At 49.2% G+C, this 22,473-nt stretch overlaps 1 protein-coding gene across 3 annotated transcripts in view; it reads left to right on the top strand.

Annotated features, from left to right (window-relative positions):
- The first annotated feature begins 1,005 nt into the window (after nt 1-1,005).
- Arntl (aryl hydrocarbon receptor nuclear translocator like) overlaps nt 1,006-22,473 on the top strand; it is a 64,896-nt gene continuing 43,428 nt past the window's right edge. The window contains exon 1 of one of the 3 annotated variants that reach the window (XM_032892856.1): nt 1,006-1,157. The gene's annotated coding sequence lies outside the window, so the exon portion shown is untranslated. Of the gene's footprint in view, nt 1,158-20,908; nt 20,938-22,473 lie in introns of those variants that run through there. The other 2 variants (XM_032892857.1, XM_032892855.1) reach the window with 2 other exon arrangements.

Below are 22,473 nucleotides of genomic sequence, written 5' to 3'. Positions count from 1 at the left end.
AAAACAGAGATGGCTTCTGACCAGGTAGGGAAAGGGGGCAGTGGCAGCAGGGAGTGTGGGTGATAGATGGTGAGGGTCAGGCACTGTTATTGACTGCAGACTGAGATGTCTGAAAGTGCAGATAGCCTCCAAGCCTCCTTCAAAGGGCACTTGTCACCTTGGCCATAGGCTCTGGAGACTGGCCTGCTTTGGGATGTCAGCCGTGCCCTGACCCAAGACAAACCCTCGGGCTGTGCTGATTTTGTAGGTGGCACTGTAACAAGAGATGTTCCCTTTGTGTGATTCTCACATGTAGAAAACACCAACTATCTAGTGTCTGCTATCATAAGCATTGTTTCCAGAAGTACCCTTGTTAGCAGTAGCCGTGGGACACCTGGTGGAGACTTATAAAGCCTCAGAGCGCAGCGAAGGCTGTGACAGGTGAGTGAGGTGACACAGGAACACACTGAGCATCGCTGGTTACACCTCTGTATCACTGTCAGTGCAAATGTATGTTGTTCTGGCATTGACAAAATGACTGAACACTGTTTTACAATGTTGACTCTAAGCTCTCCATTTTTCTGTCTGAGGCGGCTTTGTCAGACAGGCCCTTGCTGGCCTCGTGCCCAGTGGCTGTGTGACCCACATTGGCCAGCCTGGGTGCCAAGTGCCTGGACAGCACCTGGCATAGAGAAGCATGTTCATGGCTGCTGATATTATTGGATGATCTTTTCCTTAATAATGAACGTTTAATACCCTACAGTAAGTTCTGGATTTGCTGAGAGTGAATCCCAGCGGTGCGTGAGCCTGAGAAGTCCTGCTCTCAGACGGCCACACCTTTGTTCATCCTTTCACTTGCTGCTAGACAAATGTATTGACTTCAGTTTGGGGGTTTAAAAAAGGATAGGTACTGCAAATGGAGGGGAAATGTCATAGGTCAGAATCTGACATTCATAGCTGCTGTCATCTTCTCATGTTAGTTAGGAATAATCTGTCTTCCCTGCTTTCTTCCTATCAGGAATGGTGCTATAAACCAAGATTTTGGGAAGAGAGGCAGAAGGAATTCCTACAAGGTTGAAGTCAGACTGGCATATGTAGCAAGTTCCAGGCCAGTCAGGCCTACACAGCTACACCCTGCCTAGGACAACAGGAACAAGAAAATGACTGTCTAGGTGGAGGTTGGGGTGTGTGAGAAAAGGTTTTCATGCAAATAGGGTATTGCTGATTGAATAGGAGTTGGACAGAGAAGATGCTGTTCATTAAAACAGCATGGGTTTTTTGGGCAGACATGTTAACTTCCTCTGATCTCTGCCAATATGTTGATATATTCAAAGTTTGTGCATCTCTTTTCTCTTCCTGTTTTCTCTCATTGTGTTTTTTTCTTTTCAATCCCATTCTTAAAAAACAAAACAAAACAAAAAACACAAAACACAAAACAGAGACTCAGAATTTCTTAAAAGAAATTTTCAGGGGTTGGGGATTTAGCTCAGTGGTAGAGCACTTGCCTAGCAAGCGCAAGGCCCTGGGTTGGTCCCCAGCTCTAAAAAAAAAAAAAAAAAAAAAAATTTTTCTTCTCTCTCTCCTCTCCCCACTTCATGCCCCACCCCACCATTTTCAACAAATTCCCATGTCATCTAGCTAGCCTCAGACTTGCTATGTATGGAGCCAAGGCTGGCCTTGAGCCCCAGGTCCCCCCATCCCCACCTCTTTCCCGAGTAGTTTCTTTATGCTGTGGTAAGCCCTCAAAGGTTGTATTTATTATCCTTGGGTTATGATCTCCTGCGCTTTCCCATGGCTGTCCCTTTCCACCCTCTTCTCTGCTTATTGTGCCTTAGCAATGAAGAACCTGCCACCACCCCACCCCGCCCCCACCTCCCACATTTTCTGTATGCCAGCCACATGCACCTGTCCTTCAGTCCCCAGAACACCAGGCAACTTTAGGAAACAGGCTGTGCCTTGTTCTCTGTGGGTAAGAAAACTGGGCTTAGAAAGGTTAGTGTACTGGGCATGTACGGGGGCTGCAGTCCAGAACCAGGGTTCTTTGCCCTGGTGCTGCCCCCACCCCGACCTCCACACCAGAGCATCCATGCCTGGGGTTGGATTTGGGTTGCTGCTCCTTCAGCCTGCTCCGTGCAGGCTGCTGTTCTGCCCTCTTCTTATCACGGGCCCAGAATCATCCGAAAGCACTTGTTCTGCTTCACAGTCACACACGATGACACACTTTCCTCTCCCACTCATGTTTTTCTAAGGTAGCTGTAGGCAACAGGTATGAACTCTTGACACTGGTGGCCCCCAGTGAGTATGGGAGAGCACACAGGGGCCTATCCTGGCACTGGAGGGTCAATCCCACCTCCCTTCCACCAGGAGCTGCACAGGAGCTCTGAGTCATCACTTCTCCTCCTAGACCCACACTGGCTTAGCCTCTAAACCCTGCCTAGGCCATAGATGAGGCCCTGGTGGGAAGGTATGTAGGTATTGGTGCCCTCTTCCTGGTCACAAATCCTGTACTTCCCAGCAAACCATCTGGCTTTTCCTGTCCCCACACGTAGATAGGTCCAAGGCCTGCTTCCCAGTATCACTCCCAGAATTAAATGGTTCAACCTGGACCCTTGGTGCACTGACTTGGTACACTGTGTTCTGCCTTATCATGGGTCCAGAATCATCTAAAAGCGATTGTTACGCTTCACAGTCACACATGATGACACGATTTCCTCTCCCACTCACATTTTTCTAAGGTAGCTGTAGGCAACAGGTGCAACTCTTGACACTGGTGGCCCCCAGTGAGTATGGGAGCCCATACTGGGTATCCCAGATAGCATTATCATTGTGATGAAACACCATGACCAAGAGCAGGGATTTTTGCCTTATACTCCACATCCTAGTCCATCAGTAAAGGAAGTCAGGGCAGGAAATCAAACAGGGCAGGAACCTGGAGGCAGGAGCTGATGCAGAGGCCATGGAGGGGTGCTACTTACTAGCTTGTCCCTCCTAGCTTACTCAGCCTGCTTTCTTACAGTTCCTAGGACCACCAGCTTAGGTATGGCCCCACCCACCATCCATCACTAGTTAAGAAAATGTGCTACAGACTTGCCTGCAGCCTGACCTTACGGAGGCGTATTCTCAATTGAGGTTGCTTCCTTGCTGATGACTCTAGCCTGTGTCAAGTTGACATAAGACCAGCCAGCACGTTGGGCTTCTGCAGTTGGAACTTAAAACACCTTCGCCAGGCATCATGTTCGTTACACTTTGCCACCCCTGAGATGCTCAGTGTTTGGATTTCTTGAAGCTCTTTGTTGCTAGAAAGTCCCCAAGGGGAGCAAGCATTCCACCCCCCTGAGCATTATATGTGCGTCAGTCACTGCCTCATTTTGCAGCCTTTTTCAGGGCAGACAGCAGCAGGGCTGCAAGTCACTGCTGCCTGTGGGTTCTTCTACGCCTCTCTGCAGTGAGCACTCCATTCATCCAAATGTCCTCTGTGCTCAGGGCTCAGGTTAGATGATTGGACCCAGAAGGAGAGAGGCTTGCTACCAAGGTTCTGCGGGGGCTCGAGGACGGCTGCAGGGTGGCCGTAACTCTCAGATGACTTTAGAACAAATCTAAAAAGGATGAGTGCCAGTGTGCCAGCTATATCCCAAGCGGAAGGGTCTCAGGGCAGAGATAGGGGCCTGCCTGATGGTGAGACACAGGCTACGTGTCTGGGGCTGTGGTCAGCAGTGGGGCTTCCAAGTCGCTGTGTCATGGTAAACACACAGTCCACAGGAAGACACACCCCACCCCAAGTCTTGGTGCCAGCCTGGACCTTGCTCCTGGGCCCTCATCTCACACACTTACACTGAGCCGTGTTGTTCTGGCCATCCCAGACCAGTATAGCTAAGCAGACGTCTCAATTTGTTCTTTAAGAGGGTAAGATCGATCCCCAGACATTCGTGCTCTTCCACAGTCCTCCCCATCATCTCTGAGACCACCCAGGCTCCAAATGTAGATGCCAGCATTGATTCTGTATCTTCTCCCCTTCTTCACTGTGCCTGACAGTAATTCTGAGATTTTCCTTCAGAGTACACCTGAAAGGTACCAGCCCTTTCTGCCCTCATCCAGTCCTTCTTTGTCTTAGGCAGTCACACTGGCTGCACTGGCCCTGCTGCTTTCAGTGTTCCTCAGATGGGCATGGGCAAGCAAGGCCTCCAAGCCCTTTTGCTATTCCAGAGTCTCCAGTGGCCTCTGGCATGCTTGGGATAGAAACTAAACATCCTGCCCTTGCCTGCCATCCCTTCGTCTCAACCCTTGGCTCTCACTGCTTAGCTGACTTTCCCACAGGCTCTGTATCTTCCTCTCTGGTCCTGTTTTCTTGCCTCCAGCTTTGCACTCAACTCATCTCAGTCTCACTTGCTATTCTCCCACATTTGTGTTTGGCTCAATATTGTGTGGCAAAACTCTTCCTGAGAATCCAGAACAGACCAAAGTACGGATACCGTTAAAGTCCAGCTTGGTGAACCTATGGGTTTTATTGGGTTTACTTACAGGAGCAGAAATTACTCAAAGACAACTACATTACCAAAGTCCACCCCAGCACAGGTGATAGCTCACAAAGCTGGGAACCTAGAACACAATGCACAGCCTGCTGACAACTCAACAGGTTGGAGAGCATCCTTTCCAGGTCTTTCAGTTGGTCCAAACTTCTTCCAGGCAGCTTGGCTGGCTTGAGCTTCTTCCAGGCGGCGTGTCTCAGTCTTCTTTGCAGCTTTGCTTATTTTGAGTTTTCTTTGCAGCTGGCTTTGCCTCTTCTGAGAGGAACTCTCAGCTTTTATTGTTTACTCTGGTGGGCGGTACCTGATGAATCTGGTTGGTTTCAGGGACTTCCTGTCTTTATTTTGAGTTGTTACCTTCCCTCTTAAGGAGCTTCCCTGTAGGATACAATGTTTCAATCTCAGAGGAAACTGTTATACAACCCTCAGGCTTTTTGGGTCTGGTTTCCATTCAAGCAATTTCTCACCTGTCTTTAAAATACTTTAAAAACCATTCCCTTTCCTTAGTCTTCCCACCCATTGTTCTGTCCTTATATACTCTGTTAATTTCCATTACCTGTCATCACTACTTTGTTTTCTTGTGTGCCATGTGTTATATTTCTCTAGAATAGAAATCCACGGGGCTTAGAGAGATGGCTCAGAGGTTAAGTTGGTGGCTCACAACCATCTGTAATGGAATCTGATGTCCTCTACTCGCGTGTCTGAAGACAGCTATAGTATATTCTTATACATAAAATAAATAATTCTTTAAAAAAAATCTACAAGGAGGTCCTTGTTTATTAGTCCCACTCCTCTGGGACTTTAAAGATGAGCTGTGAGGAGCCTGTGTCTGAATTAGCATAGACAGGCATGGTGTCCGTTCTGTCCTTGCTGTGGTTCCTGCAGACATTTTTCAGGAGGTGAATGATGTTGGTCAACACTTTTATTTTAGAAAGCCAGCTGGTGGCAGTGTGGGGGCTGAACTGGGGGAGGGAGGTGGCAGCAAGTCTTCAAAGGCTGGTAGGATTGGTCCAGGAAATCGATGCTGAGTCTGTGCCGAGGGTACAGATGACAGGACTCAGAGACCTCTGAGGATCTGTGATTTGTATTTGTAGTGTGGTGGGATGAGCTAGTATGGAGAGAGGCAGGTAACTAACTCTCCCTGCTGTTCTTCTCACCATGACAATGCGAGCTGCGGATGTATTTTATGTAAGGCTATTGGCACTGTGTGGGGCACTGGGTAGCGCTGTGCAGAGCACTCCAGGGGGCACTCTGGGAAGCACCTCTACAAACGAGAGCTATTTTCTTCTAAGAACTCAGTCCTCTCCAGCCCTGATGAAAGTCTCTTATCTCTGAGAAAGCATTCTGACCCTTGATTTAGTTCATTTAATAGTGGTGCTGGTCTTGAACTCGGAGTATTCCGGTCTTAGCCTCTTGAGTAGGTGGACTGACAGGCCTGCACCTCTTAAGTCTGGCTGCACCCTAGTGTCTTAGGCCTTACTCCAAAGTCTCCAGTTGTAATGCTGAGCCCCATGAGGTGAAATGCTGCTGTCTGTAGAGGCCACCTCTTGCCTCTGACATCCCTTCTGGTCCCCGTGGCATAGAGATAACATAAGCAGCTACATCTGAGTGCTTCCAGAGTGCTAACTGTGCTGTGAAGCAGATCATGCTAGCCCTGCCATCCTTAAGAGCATGGAATTAGACGGATTGTGATTGAACCTCAACTCCCTGTAGCCCTTGGGGATGCAACCCAAGCCTCTCCAACATTCTCCTTCTAGATCTGGAAAACAGATGTAACACAGAGAGAGGGTGCATAGACTTACTGTGAAAATGAAAGGAAAGCATGACCCTGGTGTAGTGGTTGCATGCCTAGTGATCCCAGAGCTTGGCAGATGCAGGCAGGAAGAGCAGGAGCTTAGGGTTATCCTTGGCTGTAACTAGTTTGAGGCCAGCCTAGATACAGCCTCACTCCCTCCACCAAAAACAAAACAAAAGGAAAGAAAAAAAATAATATACACTTACTGCTTACTGTGAGGTAAATATTGTGCTGTCAGTCACTAATAGCACATTGCAGATACAATCACTGTCATCACTATTAATATCCTGGGGCTACACAGCTAGGATGCAGGTAGCACCCTGGCTTCTTTTTTTCCTGTCCCAAACTGTTGCTCCTAAGTTTGTCTGGGACCTTCTGGTCCCCACGTTGGCATCTTTTTCTGGGTGTGACATTTGTCCTTATTATAGGAGTGGGTTCAAGCTAAGTCGGGGTAGCATCTCCATTGTGTATAGCCACTGACTAAACCATGGTTGATTGTCGATGTAGGAGCTTGTACAATTTCCCATACTAGTCATTGTCATTGCTTGTGCTGTGAGAATCTGGGCTCTTCCTGGGTGGTCAGTTATGTTGGCAGGTGGTCTTAGGTGTCACAGAAGTGAAAGGAGAAAGGTTGGTGCTCCTTATCCTTGCAGGGTGTGTGTGTGTGTGTGTGTGTGTGTGTGTGTGTGTGTGTGTGTGTGTGTGTGTAGGATTACCTTGTGAATCTGATGGTGTTTGCAAACCCATGTCCCCCAAATAAGAAAACCAGCCACAAGCCTGGCTCTTTCCTCAGGGACTACCCTCAAGTCTACCACTTCCAGTTGCACCTCCATACCCAGGGTCAGGCTGTGTACTCTTCTATCTCGATGTTTTTGCTCCTTGGCAACTGTGGAGGGCTTAGTGATTCTGAAGGATGCTTGTGTCTAAGGGCCGCAGGACATCCTGGTAGCATTTGGAAATACCTGTCTGATGACATTTGCTACTTGCATTTATTTCTCATAATTGGGAAATGGATTCACACACTAGAGCTAGCCTGGCCATTTTGATGAGATGCACCTGCTGATTTGCACATGAATTCGAGGCAGAGCCTGCAGCTAGCAGACAGCCTGGTGTGCGTGGGGGTGCTCGGCCCAAAATATCAGATGGATCGGAGTGTTGTTGTGGTGTATAGATTATAATGGGGATAAACTTAGCTTCAGCAGAGATTGATGTTCTCAATTGGTCGACACCAGTCTCCACTTGTCAACTTAAAGACTTGGGAGAGTTCAGTTTTAAAAACTGTGCTCCTCTCTTTCCCTCTTACTTATTCAAGTGTTTGGTTCTTGGTTTGGGAAAAGGCAAATCCCAAGGACCTTACCATTGCCAGGCATAGGCTTGCTTGCAGGCCCTTTCTTTGGAATTGTTCCAGAGAACCGTGGAGTAGCCTGCTGTTGCTAACAGCGACAGCTATGATGACTGTCACTGCCACTGAGAGAAAGCCCAGAATTCTCCATCCTGCTCCGGCTGTGGCTGTCAGTGCTCTCTAAAGATGGGAACAGGACTTGGATTTGGGTTACAGGAGCCGAGCCTGCCTATTAATTAGCTGGTTGATGGAAAAGTTCTTTCTGATGAGTGGGTTCCCCCTCAAAAGTTGTTACTCTTTGCTGCTTCTGGATTCTAAAAGCAGCGGGTGCTCCCTGCAAAAGCAAGGTTGGAATGTTGCATGCCTGGCTTTGAAACCCATCTCCATTGCTTACCAAATATGCACCCCTGAGCAGACGGGCACCCACCCTGAGCCTTGCTTTATCCCATTGTGCACAAAGACCAGTGTCATATCCTTGCATGGGGGCTCTCCCATCCCAGACCCTTGCAGAGGTCTGGGCACATGCTCATTTCTCTGTGGGTGACATATAGAGTACTCACTAAAGGCCGGCCATGTTGCTGTGGCTCTGCCAAAGGAACCAAGCAAAGCAGAGAGAGTGCCTCTGACCTAATGCTCAGGCGCTAAGAGCAAACACTAGTATGTACATGTTAACAGTTAATACATAGTAGAACCCTGTAAAACGTGACAGTGGTGGAAAGGACCACTGTCGATTCGAGGCCCCTCTGAAGAGGCTCAAAGCTTTGTGACGCCCTGCTTCCCAGCATTCCTGGATGCCCACTTTAAAAAACCTGTCCCTGTAACTACATTGGTCCGCACTACCAGTTTTGGGAGCTGGACATGCACACCTCAGTTTTCTTTTGAGAGGTGCCAGCCAGCTCACTAAGGGGCTGCCATTCATGGAGGATCCTTCCCTTCTCCAGTAGGAACTGGGTCCCAGAGCTTCTTACTGGCCTCAGATGATGCCCTTTGAGTCCACGCCCAAGTGAGCCCCCAGTGAGCAGGGAGCCTCCTGTTGGGAGGCAGATTGCTTCTATTCTAGCCTGAGCTCATTTTGCTCCAAACTGCTCGGAGCATCCTGGTTTCTAAGGAGCTGGAAGTAATCTCAGTGACACATGGTGCTCGCAGACTGCTTCTCAGGCAGTCCTTTAAGGGCTGTGCCGTCTGGTGAATGCCAGGAAGCGCTGCTGTTTGAACCGCTGATCAGTAAGCCCAGTACCCCATACCCCATGCCGCTCTGCTTGGGGTGTGGTGCGGACTTGTTGAAAGGACCATTTGAGCCTCTGCACTGGGCAGTGGTGCCCCCTGCTGTTCACGAAGCAGCTGTGCAGCAGGGCTGGCAGTATCTGACTCACCTGTCATGTTGACAGCTGACCTACTTTTGTTTGACCTTGATTTGTTGAACACAATTAGAAATGCCGCTGGGACTGCACTTCCACTGCCTGATTTTAAAAGTCTTCAGTGTGACAGCCCTCGGTCTTAAACGGACACCCAGCCTGGGCCAACAGATGGTTGCGTACCTAGTGAGTTTTGCAGTCACCTTTGAATTGTAATTCTATCACAAGGAAAAGGCTTAATTCAGGAACACAGAACTGTTATTTGGGACTGGCTGTGAGGCCAGAGCAGCAGGCCTGGATTCCTTGCTACAGGGCAGCTTAATCAGGAAATGGCCTAGATGGCTGCCTTTCAAGTAGGTCCTTGCAGCAGCTTGGCAACAGACACAGGGTCATAATTGGAAGAATTTGGCTCTGAGTGTCTGTGGGTGTTTACGGTGCACTATAGGGCAGGGCTTCTCTTATTTATAGAATATTTAGAGCACCCAGCAGCAGAAGGCTGAAAAGCCACTAAATCTCAATTTATTTTTAACAAATTCTATCTTTCCCTTCATCCCAGAAGGAAGACTGAGTTATTAAAAAAAAAAAAAAAAAAAAAAAAACACTGCAAAACACGCAGAATCTAATTATGGGGTTGCCAGCATCGGCCTGTAGCCACACTCGAAGGGCTTTGTAAATCAGCTGTCCATTGAGCCTGTGAACTTACATGACTTCAGTTCTTCATTTAGACAAGGAACGAAAGTATTGGCAAGTGAGGGCTGATCAGAAAAAAGTTCTGGTCTAAATCAGGAGACAGAAGGGATAAATATAGAGTGGTGTACTTCTGCGTCCTCAGAGGGAGATAAAATCATTCTTCATTGTCCCTTATACTTAGCTGTGTGCACACACAGATCCCAATATTCTAACTACCCATTCCAGGAGTTTGGCTCACTGCAACGGCAGATCTGTGCTGCCCAGAGGAGCCACTGCTGCTGTGCTGCCTGCTTAGCCCAGCCCTGGGTGAATGTTACCCCGTAGTCCCAGGAAGCCAGGAAGCTTGTGCAGTTTTGGCTGTGGTCGCGTAGTGAGTTAGAGCTGGGAGGATCCACAGAGACCCTCGGGTTCAGTCAAATCATACTGTAAGTGGGATGCAGTTTCAGAGGGGATGCTGCCTAGAACCTTAAAGTAAGGCATGGCAGAAAGGGTACAGTGCCCTTCTTTGTGACACTCAGGACTGATGATTAAGCTGATTTGAGTTTTGCACCTCTGGGGGTCACAATCTTAGGAGACACAGACACAAGGTAGTTGAACAGTCACGATGGGTGAGTAGAGTGAATTAAAAATGTACACAATTAGTCATGTTCGACGGATGACAGTAGTAGGAATTCTGGCGAAGGTGAATTCAGTTGCTCCTTGACGTCCCCTCCTGCAGAGAAGCTTTATGGACGCTGTAAAGTTTCCTCATGGGAGCAGGTGCTGCACATTTGCTGAACATGTGGAGGAGACACACATGGTGCAGATGTCGGTGGACACAGTGGAGGTGGACCCCATCTTTAGAGGTGCCTGAGGGAATTTCACAGGGTTGTAGATGAGAACAACTAGGACCTGGGCCAGGGCCGGGCACCCTGGGTCCGATGGAATGCCCTTTTGTTAGACAGCTTGTGAGTAGCATGAGGACTATGTTCCCAGTCCTGCCAGCCCCACCCCAGAGAGAAGGATAATTCTTTCTGGTCACCAGTGCCAGTGAACTGGACTTGGCGTGTGGAACCCGTGTCTCTTTCTTGCCCTGGGCAGAGTGGGTCCCGAAGCTGAAAGGGGCAGGGACCTTCCAGGGACCTTTCCCTAGGTGACTGTTGGAGACACCAGTGGACAACGCCAGAGGCCAGTGGTTTAGAGGAGGGAGGCGGGCCACACAGGAGGAGGTAAAGGCCTAAGTGAAGCTGGTAGCAGTCAGCTGGGAGAAGAACAGTGAGGTGAGCAAGGAATGGCTCTGGGTGAATGTGGGGAATCATAACCAAAACTGTGAGACTTGGTTACAGTCAAATGGAGTCAAAGACAGAGACATGGTGGGGCTTGAACTGCCAATGCCAGGGCTTGGGCTGTGGCACATCCAGCAGCCTGGCTTACTGAGTACAGTCTCACTCAGTGGAATTTTAGCCAGCCTAGCCAGAGGTTCTCCTACCAGATGTTGCCGGATGGCAAACAGAGAAACAGGGTCGTTTCTATGCCTTTTTTTCCTCTCTCCATGTCTGACACCCACAGCCACTCCCAAGTTCTCAGAGCTGAGACTATGTGAATGACCAGAAACAAGTACACAGGAAAGACTTGGAAAATGGCCCATGAGCTATAGTTCAGGAAATATTTTTTTTCTTGAATTGTATTGTTTCAATACAAACAACATTTGTTGGCAAATAGTTCCTAGTTCTAAATTTATTTTTAGTTCTATAGTTTACAAAGGCAGTACTGCTCACTGGGTACCCGCTGTTGAAGGAGAAGTCTCTTCCCGCCCCTCCCGCCTCTCGCTCCTGGTCTTTTCTCTGTCTTGGTAACTTGCATTGTGCATGTGGGCCCAGAAGGTACCCAACTGGGAAGACCCAGGCTGTGTGTGTGTGGTTGTGTGGCGAAAAGCAGGAGGTGAAGAGCCCTGGACCCTTTATCGAGGGGATGCCATAAGTGATGGCTTCCAGGGCCCGTCACAGCATATGCAGTGGGCTGGCCTGCTGATTTGTACTTGAGCCCCCTCCACCGTTGGTCCAGCCGTAGAAAATGATGCTGACTTTAAATCCCCCAAAGTAGAAAGACAACAGAATAATGTCCTAGCCCAGTCCTCACTCTGATGCAGCCCCAGCACCCCAGTGGTTACTTAAGAAATGTGTTTGGTTCTTTGAACCATAGCTGGTCACCGTGCTGCCTCCATTACCACAGCTGATGCTGTGATTGCAGAAAGTAAAAGCCCCGAGGGCTGTGTGCACTGCCAGTCCAAAGTCCACCCTTCTTCCCCTAGCCACGCCCTTGGCTCTCAGTGCAGTTTATTGAAACAGTAGGTGCTTCAGTGGAAAGGGCATCCTAGGTCACTTTCTCTGGCGCAAGACTAAGGCAGGCCTGCCTGTGTGGCATATAAGCCATCTTCTGGCTCAGGCACCTAGCCACGCTCCCTCTTCCGGACACCTCTGGCGTGTAGAGGTTTCTTCTTTCTTCTCACCTCCAGTCTGCTTTGCCAGTGTTCCCTTGGTGACCTACTTTTGCCCCTTGTAGCCACACAGAACAAAGATCTGTAGGCATGGCCAGGCTCCACCTCAGAAGCAGGAAAACATGGCTTAGGCTCACGCCTTTCTCCTCTCTATTCTTACGTCTCTCCCCAACCATTCCTTTATGAGTTGTTTTAAATCATGTGCATATGTGTGTATCTCTGTGTGGGTCTGAGCATATGAGAGCAGATGCCAGCAGTGGACAGAGGAGGGTATTGGATCCTCAGGAGCTGGAGTTAGAGGGAACTGCGGGTCACCCATTGTCAGTATTGGGAACCAAACCTGGGTCCTCTGCAAAACAGTAGTATGCACTCTTGACTGCTGAGGCATCTCTCCAATCCCTTTGGAAAAAAAATTATATACATACAAAGATGTAGGTGTGCGCGCACACACACACACACACACACACACACACACACACACACATGTCTATGGGTGCAGGCCTCTAGCCATTCTTTGGGTGACTTGCAGTCAGTCTGATATTAACAAGGAGATGGTAAGTAAGTGTGCATTTGCCTTGTGCAGTCAATGTTCTAAGTGTCTTCCTCAGGTTCTTGTACTTGAGCACACACTGTCAGGAGCCTCATTTTACTAGGGAGGACCTGGAGGTTCATGGACAGGATCAGAGCTTATCCAGAGCCACGTAACTAAGTGACGGAGTGGAGTTGGGCCCCTGGTGGTGACTTCTGAGCCTGTGCTATGAGCTCTGGTCCTCCAGTACCCACAGCCTTCTGTCTGTCGTGCTAAAAATAAGTCCATAATTAGCCTTGGGATGGCCTTGCTTAACTTCTTTTGACAGGAGCCAGAGTTGAGCCCTTTCCATGAAACCTCTTTAGAGCTTGTTTTGATAGAAAGGGCTGCAAGGGCCTTTGCTGTCAGCAGCCATGGGGTCGTCCTCAGACTCACATCTCACGAGACTACTGAGGTGATGGGATTAGGTCAAGGTGACAGATGTGGGCTGTGTGGGATGTACAGCAGGCCCTTTTGTTAAAGTGCCTACTCATAGCTTTAGTGTCTGACATCAGACAGCAGAGAACAGTGTCTACAAACCTCCAACACAGCGTTCCGTCTCAGGGAGCAGCCTGGCTGGGTCCAGGCAGGGGAATTTGATGGCCACCAACCCTGTACATTCCTTAACTTGGGAGGCAGGTGTTAAATGTTTGCTCATCCACTCACTCAGGCTCTGTCGACGAGTATGCCTGAAAGGACGGGGTGGACAGAGTGCTGCCATGTTGACTGCATACAATGAAAATGCCTGACACCGTGCCTTGTGGTTCTGGTTCTGAGAGTAAATATTTGCTTGGTGACTTCCTTCTTCCTCCACCAGCTCTTCCTCTTCCTTCTCCTCCTCTCCTCTCCCTCCTTCTCCTCCAATCCTGTCAGCTACTGGCTTTTCCATCTGGCTTTGGGTAAATACCTGAATTTCTAGGCCTTTCCTGCCAGTTGACAAAAAGAGGGCTGTGGTATGAAGCCCTGAGTGGGCTGCGTGCCCCCTGGAGGGCATATGGGGAATGAGTGGGTGGTTTGGTAGGTGCTGTGAGCAGACACAGGTTCTGTGGGAAGGACGATCCTTCCAGAAGGCGGGATTGTCCATCCACACAGCCGCCAAATGTGCAGAGGGCATTCCTGTCTGTGAACTGAGCCTGGGGCCCAACTTCATGTTACACAGAATCATGTTTTTCGTTTATACTGAATTTTCGAGAACACCACTGCCGAATGTGTGCGTAGCGGTGGTTTATGAGAAGTCCCAGTGCCTCGTGCTGTGCATTGGCAGTGTCTCCTGTGCACATGTGCTTACATGCTAACTTACACGTTTTGTTAGCCAACTTAATTCATTTTTCCTCATATTATAGACAGGGAATATTACTGGCTGTAAATAAGTTTCTCCTGGTTTTATTATTGGCAGATTTTGTTTCAAGAAAGTGAAAGACATGTGGGAAATATTTGTGTGAATATTGGGTGTGGCCAAACCTACCTAGCACTTGGAAGGCAAAGTAGGTCATCATGAATTCAAGGACAGCCTGGGCTACATAGTAAGGCCCAATCAGTAAAAGTAAATAAACAAACAGAAGTACGTGTGTGCATGTGTGCACACGTGCACACACGCATACACACACACACACACACACATTTTGTATGGCTCTTTTGAAAGCAGAAAAGGAATAAGCATATGTGTGCATATTTCCACAATATACCATAGTTTATGAAGTAACTGAGGAAGTCTTAGGTCAGACTTGAAATAAAAAGAAATGTTCTTATTTCTCTGGGAAATGCCCTCTTACAAAGGACATGCAGGGGATTCCGAACACCTGCTGGTACCATTGTTTGTCAGAGAAGATATTCTGGTATTTTTTGACCTTCTACGATCCTACGGTCTCAGAGCCTTGAACAGCCCCAGCTTCATCTCTGGTCATCTCTGTCCCGTCTGTTTCACATCCCTGCCGTAACATCCACATGGAGGGTTGTTTTTTGTTTTTGTTTTTAACCTCCCAGAAAGGAAGATGCACCTGCTCTCCTCTTTTCCTGGTTTGTTTGGATGGGCTTGTCCCCTTCCTGCCCTCACTCCTGCATAGACTCAGAGCTGTATGCAGGCCTGAGCAGGGGAAAGTGAGCTCCTGAGCGAGCCTACCCCAGCTCAGTGCTCACAGCTGGCTCTTTTGCATGCAAACCTGAAGTCTTTATTAAGAGGACAGCTCTGGCCACAAAACCTGTGCTGTCAGGAAGCCTGAGGTCTCTAACATTTATTGCAATGATCTTTCTATAAGGCCTCCATCTGGTGGAGCTGGTCCTGAGGAGTTTCTGTCCCTTGTTGCTCTATCTTACATTTTCCTTTTCACACTGAAGATAGTGGCAGGCTTGTCCCAATGTGTCACAGGCAGGCGTATTGTTCTGCCTTCTAGAGAAAGGCTCACAGTAGACAGAAAACCAGAAGACGAAGCCACTACTCACTGTCCCAGCCCCAAAGACAATTCCTGTTAACACTTTACTAAATGTTACTAAATAATTCATGTTTAACACACACAGAGAGATGGAAAGTCAACTCTTCATAATAAAACAATCCACTCGTCTCACCAACTGGGTCCCTATTCTGGTGATACTCATTGCTTCTTCTTTAGCTGTGTAGTGAAGTCAGGAAGAGTGTGTTTTTAATCTTGTGTCCTTTTGAAACTTGACACCTATAGGAGTATTTCCCAAATTGTTACACTCTTAAGAATAATTTAAACAGTTGTAATAGCTCATCTTAAATATACTCATAATTTCATTAAAAAGAAAAAATCGTGCATGTGTATGTAGTACCCACAGAGGCCAGAAGAGGACATCAGAGTTGTAAGCTCCCTGTCATGGGCGCCATCTTTGCAACCACATAATCCCAAGCCTGACTTCTCTCTTTATGGCTATTTAGAGGTTTTTGATTATTTACTCTAAGGCTACGAGAAAATCCCTGTACATCCATTGATAGGTGTTCACTAAGTGAATACTGTGTGCCATGTGATCTATTTAGAAAGAACAGCTAATAAACAAGAAATTCCTGAGCTGAGCTCGGTGTGGTAGATGACACACGCCTTTCATCCCAGCACTTAGGAAGCAGGGGCAGCTTATCTTTGTGACTCTGTAGCCAGTCTGGTACCAGGCTAGCTAGAACTACACAGTGAGATCTTGTCTGAAAAGAAAAGAAAGTATTTGGGCAAGCAGATGACTCACCATTGCCTCTTCCTCTTCCTCCTCCTCCTCCCCCCTCCTTCCTCTTCTTCCTCCTCCTCCTCCTCTTCCTCCTCCTCCTCCCCTTCCTCCTCCTCCTCCTCCCCCCCTTCCCTCCTCCTCCCCTTCCTCCTTCTCCTCCTCCTACTCCTCCTTCTTCCTTCCCTTCTTCCTCCTCCTCCTCCTTCCTCTTCCTCCTTTCCTCCTCCTCCCCTTCCTCCTTCTCCTCCTCCTTCTCCTCCTCCTTCTCCTCCTCCTCCTCCTCCTCCTCCTCCTTCTCCTTCTCCTCCTCCTCTCCTCCTCCTCCTCCTTCTTTCTCCCCTTCCTCCTCTTTCCTCCTCCTCCCCCTCCTCCTTCTCCCCCTCCTCCTCCCCCTCCTCCTCTCCCTCTTCCTCCCCTCCCCCTTCTTCCTCCTCCCCTTCCTCCTTCCTCCTCCTCCTCCCCTTCCCTCCTCCTCCCCTTCCTCCTTCTCCTCCTCCTCCCCTTCCCTCCCTCCTCCCCTTCCTCCTTCTCCTCCTCCTCCCCTTCCTCCTTCTCCTCCTCCTTCCTCCTCCTCCCTTCCCTCCCCTTCCTCCTTCTCCTCCTCCTCCCCTTCCTCCTTCTCCTCCTCCTCCTCTTCCTCCTGCTCTTCCTCCTCCACCACCACCACCCTCGCCCCATTTTTATTGTTTTTGAGATAGACTCTCTCTGTGTTGCCCTGGCTATTCTGGAGGTCACTATGTAAATCAGGCTGACCACAAACTCACAGAGATCCACCTACCTCTGCTTCCCAGTGCTGGCATTAAAGATGTGTGCCACCATACCTAGCTTGGGAAAGCCCTTTTTAAAGGTTGGCACATGCATATACGTAGTGTCAAATTTCTTTCAATTATCCACACCAATTTACACTCTGTCTGATGGTGGATTGACTTGCTCCTCAAAAAAACATTTATTTTTATATTATATGTACTGTTTCCGTGTAGGGCCATAGAAGTTGAAAAAGGGTTTGGATCCCTTGGAATCTGAGATAGACTGAGTAAGCTGCCAGGAACTGAACCCATATGCAACACCTGCTCTTCACTACTGGACCATCCCCTTACCATGTAGCCTCGGCTAATAAAAGCAGAGAAAGTGGCCTAGTGGTCGTAGCACATGCCTTTAATCCTAGCAGTAGGAAGGCAGAGGCAGGTGGATCTCTTGAGTTTGAGGCCGGCCTGGTCCACAGAGCGAGTTCTGGGACAGTCAGGGCTACACAGAGAAACTGTGAAAAACAAAGACAGTGAGTGACCTCTCATTCACTTTGACCTGAGGGGGTTGGAGTTGTTTTCCTGTTTTTTTCTTTGTATTTTATCATCTGTAATTTCCTGTTCTGATCCTTTGCTTATTTTCCCATCTGAGTTTTTGCCTTTTTGAAGCTTTGTGGGAGACTTGAGAGTCTGTTTTACCTTTTTCTTTCACTTTCCTAGCAGAGAGCAGAGGGTCTGTCAGTCCTGGGTGAGCAGGGGAGGGTGGCAGGCAGTTACTGAAAAGCCCAGCCTTGTGATCCTGTGTGCAACATTCTCAGAAAAATACTCTGGAACTACAATCCAGACAGAGCCTTAGACCCAGAATATTCTTTTTTCATGACCCACTCTCAGAAAAAACGAAACTAAAATTACAAGAGCTGTTTTTGTGTCACTCCACCCCCCACCCCCATTTCTTTCAAAGAAAAGAAACAAGTGAAAGAAAGCAAGCTGCTACTGTTTCCTTTGGGGAACTCAGCAGGGTCAGGATTCATTCAGACCTACCTGTTGGTAGGGGAGACCCCTGGAGTCTTGTTTAGATTAAGTGGCCATGCACACATTGTGCTCACAGAGTAGGCAAGAGGCCAAGTGCATGTTGGAAAATTCCATTCACGTAGAGGCTAATCTGGTTAACCTTTGGTTAACTCTTCCCTCAGACAGGTCTGCTCCTTCCCCAGTGCCCTAGTTAATGCCTGGGTTTGGAAGCCTGGCACATGGGCAGAGGTGGGGGTGAGCCTGCCCTGCCCTCTTCTACCACTTGGGACAGAGCTCTCGCTCAGCGTGGATTTGCTGAGTCACCGAAGCAGCAGAGCCTGTGTGGTCCTGGCTGTGCTGCTCAGCATGTCTGGGCTCCTGCTCCCCGCTCGTCCCTTTTCATGCAGGTTGCACGACCGAGAGGTTGTTACCTCTCTGTTACAGTGCGGTCTTTCTAGGCTGTGTAGATAAATAGTGCTATCTCCAGGTCGTCTAAGGGCCCAGAGCTGGCCATGGCCTAGGCTTGTTGTTCCTGATGGGAGGTGGTGACCGTTCAGAATTGCGGGAGACACGTGTCTTGTATTTCACCTCCACACAGCACTGTGCACGCTTGGTACAGCCCAGACACATAGGCTCTAACGCTGATGAACCCAGTGGCTCCAGTCCTGCATGGTGGAAGACAAGTTCTCTCTTCCTCCAGCCTTCATGTAGGTGTGTTCTGGCAAATGGAATTCGGGGTGGCTTTGACCCCCAGGACCCCCCATGGCTGGAAGCCTCAGTATGGATCGAAGACTGGGCGTTTCCCTGTTCCATGTCTAGGTATTCAGGAAATAATACTTCTCGTCTCTCCAGAATACTCATAGAATGGAAGTCACAGCCCACTGTGTACTCAGCCCCTGGTCCTGGAACAGCAGTCTGTCAGCCCCAGCATGGGAGTGCACTTAAGACCAGACTAGCCCCTCCCCCCACTACCTCTTCCTCAGACTCACCACCCTGTTATACCTTAACACCCCCAAACAAAGCAAAATAAAACAATCAAAAAGAGTCCTTTCTAACTCACTGCTACAACCTGACTTAAAAATGTCAAGTGGGGTTGCTGGACATGGTGGCTCATACCTGCGATCCCAGCATTCGGGGGAATGGAGGCAGGAGGATTACCATAAGTTTGAGCCAGCCTGAGCTATAGGTAAATTCCAGGTCAGACTAAGGTGTAGAATGAGACCCTGTCACAACAAGCCCCCACCTGGCCCCCAAACCTAAGTGGAACTACATGCTTCTCAGAGTCAAGCTTGGCTGTCTGCTCTCACCCTGATGATGTCCTAGCACTTGTGTCCCTTGGGCTGCTGTCCTCTCTCTATAATGCTCTAGCCACCCTCTCACCTCCTGCCTGCCTTGGCTCCCCAGAGTGTCTTGCGCATCTCCCCTTATGCCAACCCCCACCCCCAGCACATTTACCACAGCCCAACATCCAGTATAGTTTGATTGCTCATTTCCTTTGCCTGCCATCCTGTCCTGGGCAGCATGTGTACCAAATGAGGACAAGGGGCGGTGTCCCCTGTCCACACCAGCACTGCTGTGAAGGACAGTTCCTGGCACTTTTGCTTTCAGCAAATATTTGCTGAGAGCGGATCGTGGTCCAGCCTGCTAACAGTGTCTTCACTGTTACAGAGTCACCAAAGGGAAGTTTGGTGGCCACATGCAGTATGTATGGGGAAACTTGCTTCTTCTAACGAGCCTGTCACCATAGAAGTCACCTGGTTTATGCAGGTGCTCAGCAGTGTATAGGGTGGGTTGCTGGAAGGTTTCGGGGTGGTACTTGGGTGGGATATGAGGTACCTTGTATTTCCTGAGTATGGATTTGCTGCATCACCCAGAGCCCCCTCCCACTGTGGGGATCCAGCTCACCACATGGCAGCCATTGTCTCCTGGATTCTCTTTCTTTCCTTCCTTCCTTCCTTCCTTCCTTCCTTCCTTCCTTCCTTCCTTCCTTCCTTCCTCCCTGATGGCTCCTGTTCTCGATGGAACCACTGTTCTTGCTGTCTGCAGCTCCTCTCCTTGAGCAACTACAGAATTCTGTTAGCCAGCATACGCTGATGAGCTTCCTGAGTTTTTTGTATCCTTCAGTGGCTTCTGTCCAGGCTTCAGACAAACTCAGGGGAGTCTGAAGTCTGCTTGTTTCTAGGCGTGCCCCGTGTCTGGAGTGCTGTTGTAAAGAGCCTGCTCCAGGTTCCCGTCTCCAACCTTCCCGAAGTTGCCCCCACCTGTTCCTGCCTGGTTCTTGACATCATTGTCCCTAATCTCTTCTGCTCTAAGAGCCACATGTCCCTGTCTTTCCATCCTCACCCTGAAGTCTCCAATGTGGGTCTGCATTATGCCAGGTGCCCAGGCCTCTGCATTCCTGTTTACTCAGCCCCAGCTCTTCCCTTCTGCTGAAGTAGGTAGCCAGCTGTGTCCATTGCTCTCCTTATGTTAAACCCAGCCAGCCACAGAGGGAGAGCATCCCTCAGAGGAGGAACCACACCCCTAGTGACCTCTCAGCCCTCAAGTGGCAGAAGTGAGATTTTAATATTCATATTTATTTATTTATTTATTTTATTTATTTTTTTTGAGACAGGCTTTCTCCGTGTAGCCCTGGTTGACCTGGACTTTCTCTGCACTCGAACTCAGAGATCTTCCAGCCTCTGCCTCCTGATTGCTTGACAGTCAGAGGTGAGGTGTGATTCAGAAGGCCCACACTTCTCACCATCCTGTCTTTCCTGTACCCACTTGCTCAGCATCTTTGACCCTGTACCCTCCCCTCCCTACAGTGGTCTAGTTCAGAAGGGGTCAGCCTCCTGTTCTCCCTCTTGGAGTTAGAAGAGGATGCATGCTTTTGTCCTGCTGACCCAGGGGCTTCCTGCTTTGCAGTCCTCCCCAAGCCCCTTCTCAGTCTATCCCTGAAAGCACAAGCCCTTCTCAGTCTGTCCCCGGAAGCACCCTTATGCACTTTGTGTGTGGTGGAAAGCAGCAGGTTATGCCAGGGAAGCCTGTTCTGCTGAGTATCCCTCCGATGTACCTCACAGGGCATGTGCCTTGTCCAAGTCTCAGTGTTTGATAGACCCCTCCCTGCCCAACTGCTGGTCAGCAGCCTCCAGTCTGATGCACAGAAGGCCGGCCTCAGGCTTGTCCACCTGCTCTCCCTCAGGTTAGCATCTCTCGTGTGCCACCCAATAACAACAGTGCATTCTTTTGTTTCCTTAGAACAAGATGCAGATGTTTTCCAGAATTTTCTTCAACCTCAGGCAGTAAGTTTTTTGTTTTTTTGTTTTGTTTTTTTTTTTTGGAAGAGTCTTTTTTCCCTGGAGTCTTTAGAACCAGGTTCTCTTCCCTCTGCAGTGATCAAAAACAAAGCAGCAGGCAGACTGCAGTAGAAAGAAAGCAGGGTCAGGTGGCAGGTCTTGTCAGCAGGCATCGAACACGGCTCATGGTCCCTCCATGGTACCGTGGGCTCCTGCCCTGTGCCTCTTTTGAACACAGAGGCATGGTGAGGCTGGGTTAGGGTAGCTTCTTCCCAGAAAGGAGGCGGCAAGGATGGAGGGGTGCGGCTGACAGAGCACACATGGGTGCCTCCTCACACCAGGCTCTGGGATGTGGAGAACAGGCACCAAGGAGCTCCATTTTCTCCTCCTCGTGCCACCGTTATTCTCCAGGGAGCACAGGCTGATGCTGGGGTCCAGGTTGGTAGAAAAGGCTGTGATCTGGGCAGAGTCCTGGTTCCAGATGCTCGGGAAGTAGGCCGAGTGTATGAATACCCACAGGCCACAGATCTTAACCTGCCAGAGTGGGAGGCCAGAGACCTCTCACGTGAACGCATGGAACTGGAACTTTAGAGTCTGGGGGATAACAGAGCAGCCACAAGGCTGACAGGTAGCATTTTCTGGGAGGGGACTCCAATCCAAGTGGTTTATAGCAGTTTCTTTCAGTGTGTACTGTCAAGCCCTTGGCTATCTTTAAAAACAAACAAACAAAAAACTTGGTTTGTGGGGCATCGGGTGCTGCCTTTAATCCCAGCACTCAGGAAGCAGAGGCAGGCAGATCTTTCTGAGTTCAGGGCCAGCCTAGACTACAAATTAAGTCCAAGACAGCTATGGGCTCTGCTGCACGGAGAAACCCTGTCTCACTAACAGCAGTGGCAATGACAGAACCAGGAAGAAAGCAGTTTGTGGATGCACATATCTGGAGTAGTAGAAACTCCGCTGTCCCTGGATTTCACATTCTGAAGGGGAACACTTTCAAGAGGGGGTACCTTAAAGGTCCAAGAATCCTATCAACGTCCCACAGAATGGATGCTCTGTGTGTGGCAGACCTTTCAGCAGGGCTGTTTTGGAGATGTTTGTGTGCACTTTCATTTTTAAAATGTGTGTGTGTGCACACGCATGTGTGTGTATGTGTGTGTGTGTGTGTGTGTGTGTGTGTGTGTGTGTGCATGCATGTGGAAATAAGAGATTGGTATGTAGATATCTTCCTTGACTGCTTTTCACCTTAATTTTTGAGGCAGGATCTATCTTGTCATCAGCCTGGAGTTCACTGATTGGCTAGACTGACTGACTGACTGGTCAGCAAGCCCTCAGGGTCTGCCTGTCCTCCCAGCCCTCACTACCACTGTGTGGCTACGTTTGACCTTTTACACAGGCGCTGGAGATCCAATCTCGGGGCCCTGGTGCTTGTGCAGTTTACACTTGACTGACCAAGCCGTCTTTGCACCGGACTGGAGTTTCCTTGTGTAGTACCCAGTTCTTCCACAGACAGGACTGACTATTGGTAAAACCCCAGCCTTTGTC

This window comes from Rattus rattus, chromosome 2 (genome assembly GCF_011064425.1).
Source record: "Rattus rattus isolate New Zealand chromosome 2, Rrattus_CSIRO_v1, whole genome shotgun sequence".
Classification (NCBI taxonomy): domain Eukaryota; kingdom Metazoa; phylum Chordata; class Mammalia; order Rodentia; family Muridae; genus Rattus; species Rattus rattus.
The sequence above is the reverse complement of the archived record's forward strand: the minus strand, read 5'-3'. Positions and strand labels throughout refer to the sequence as shown.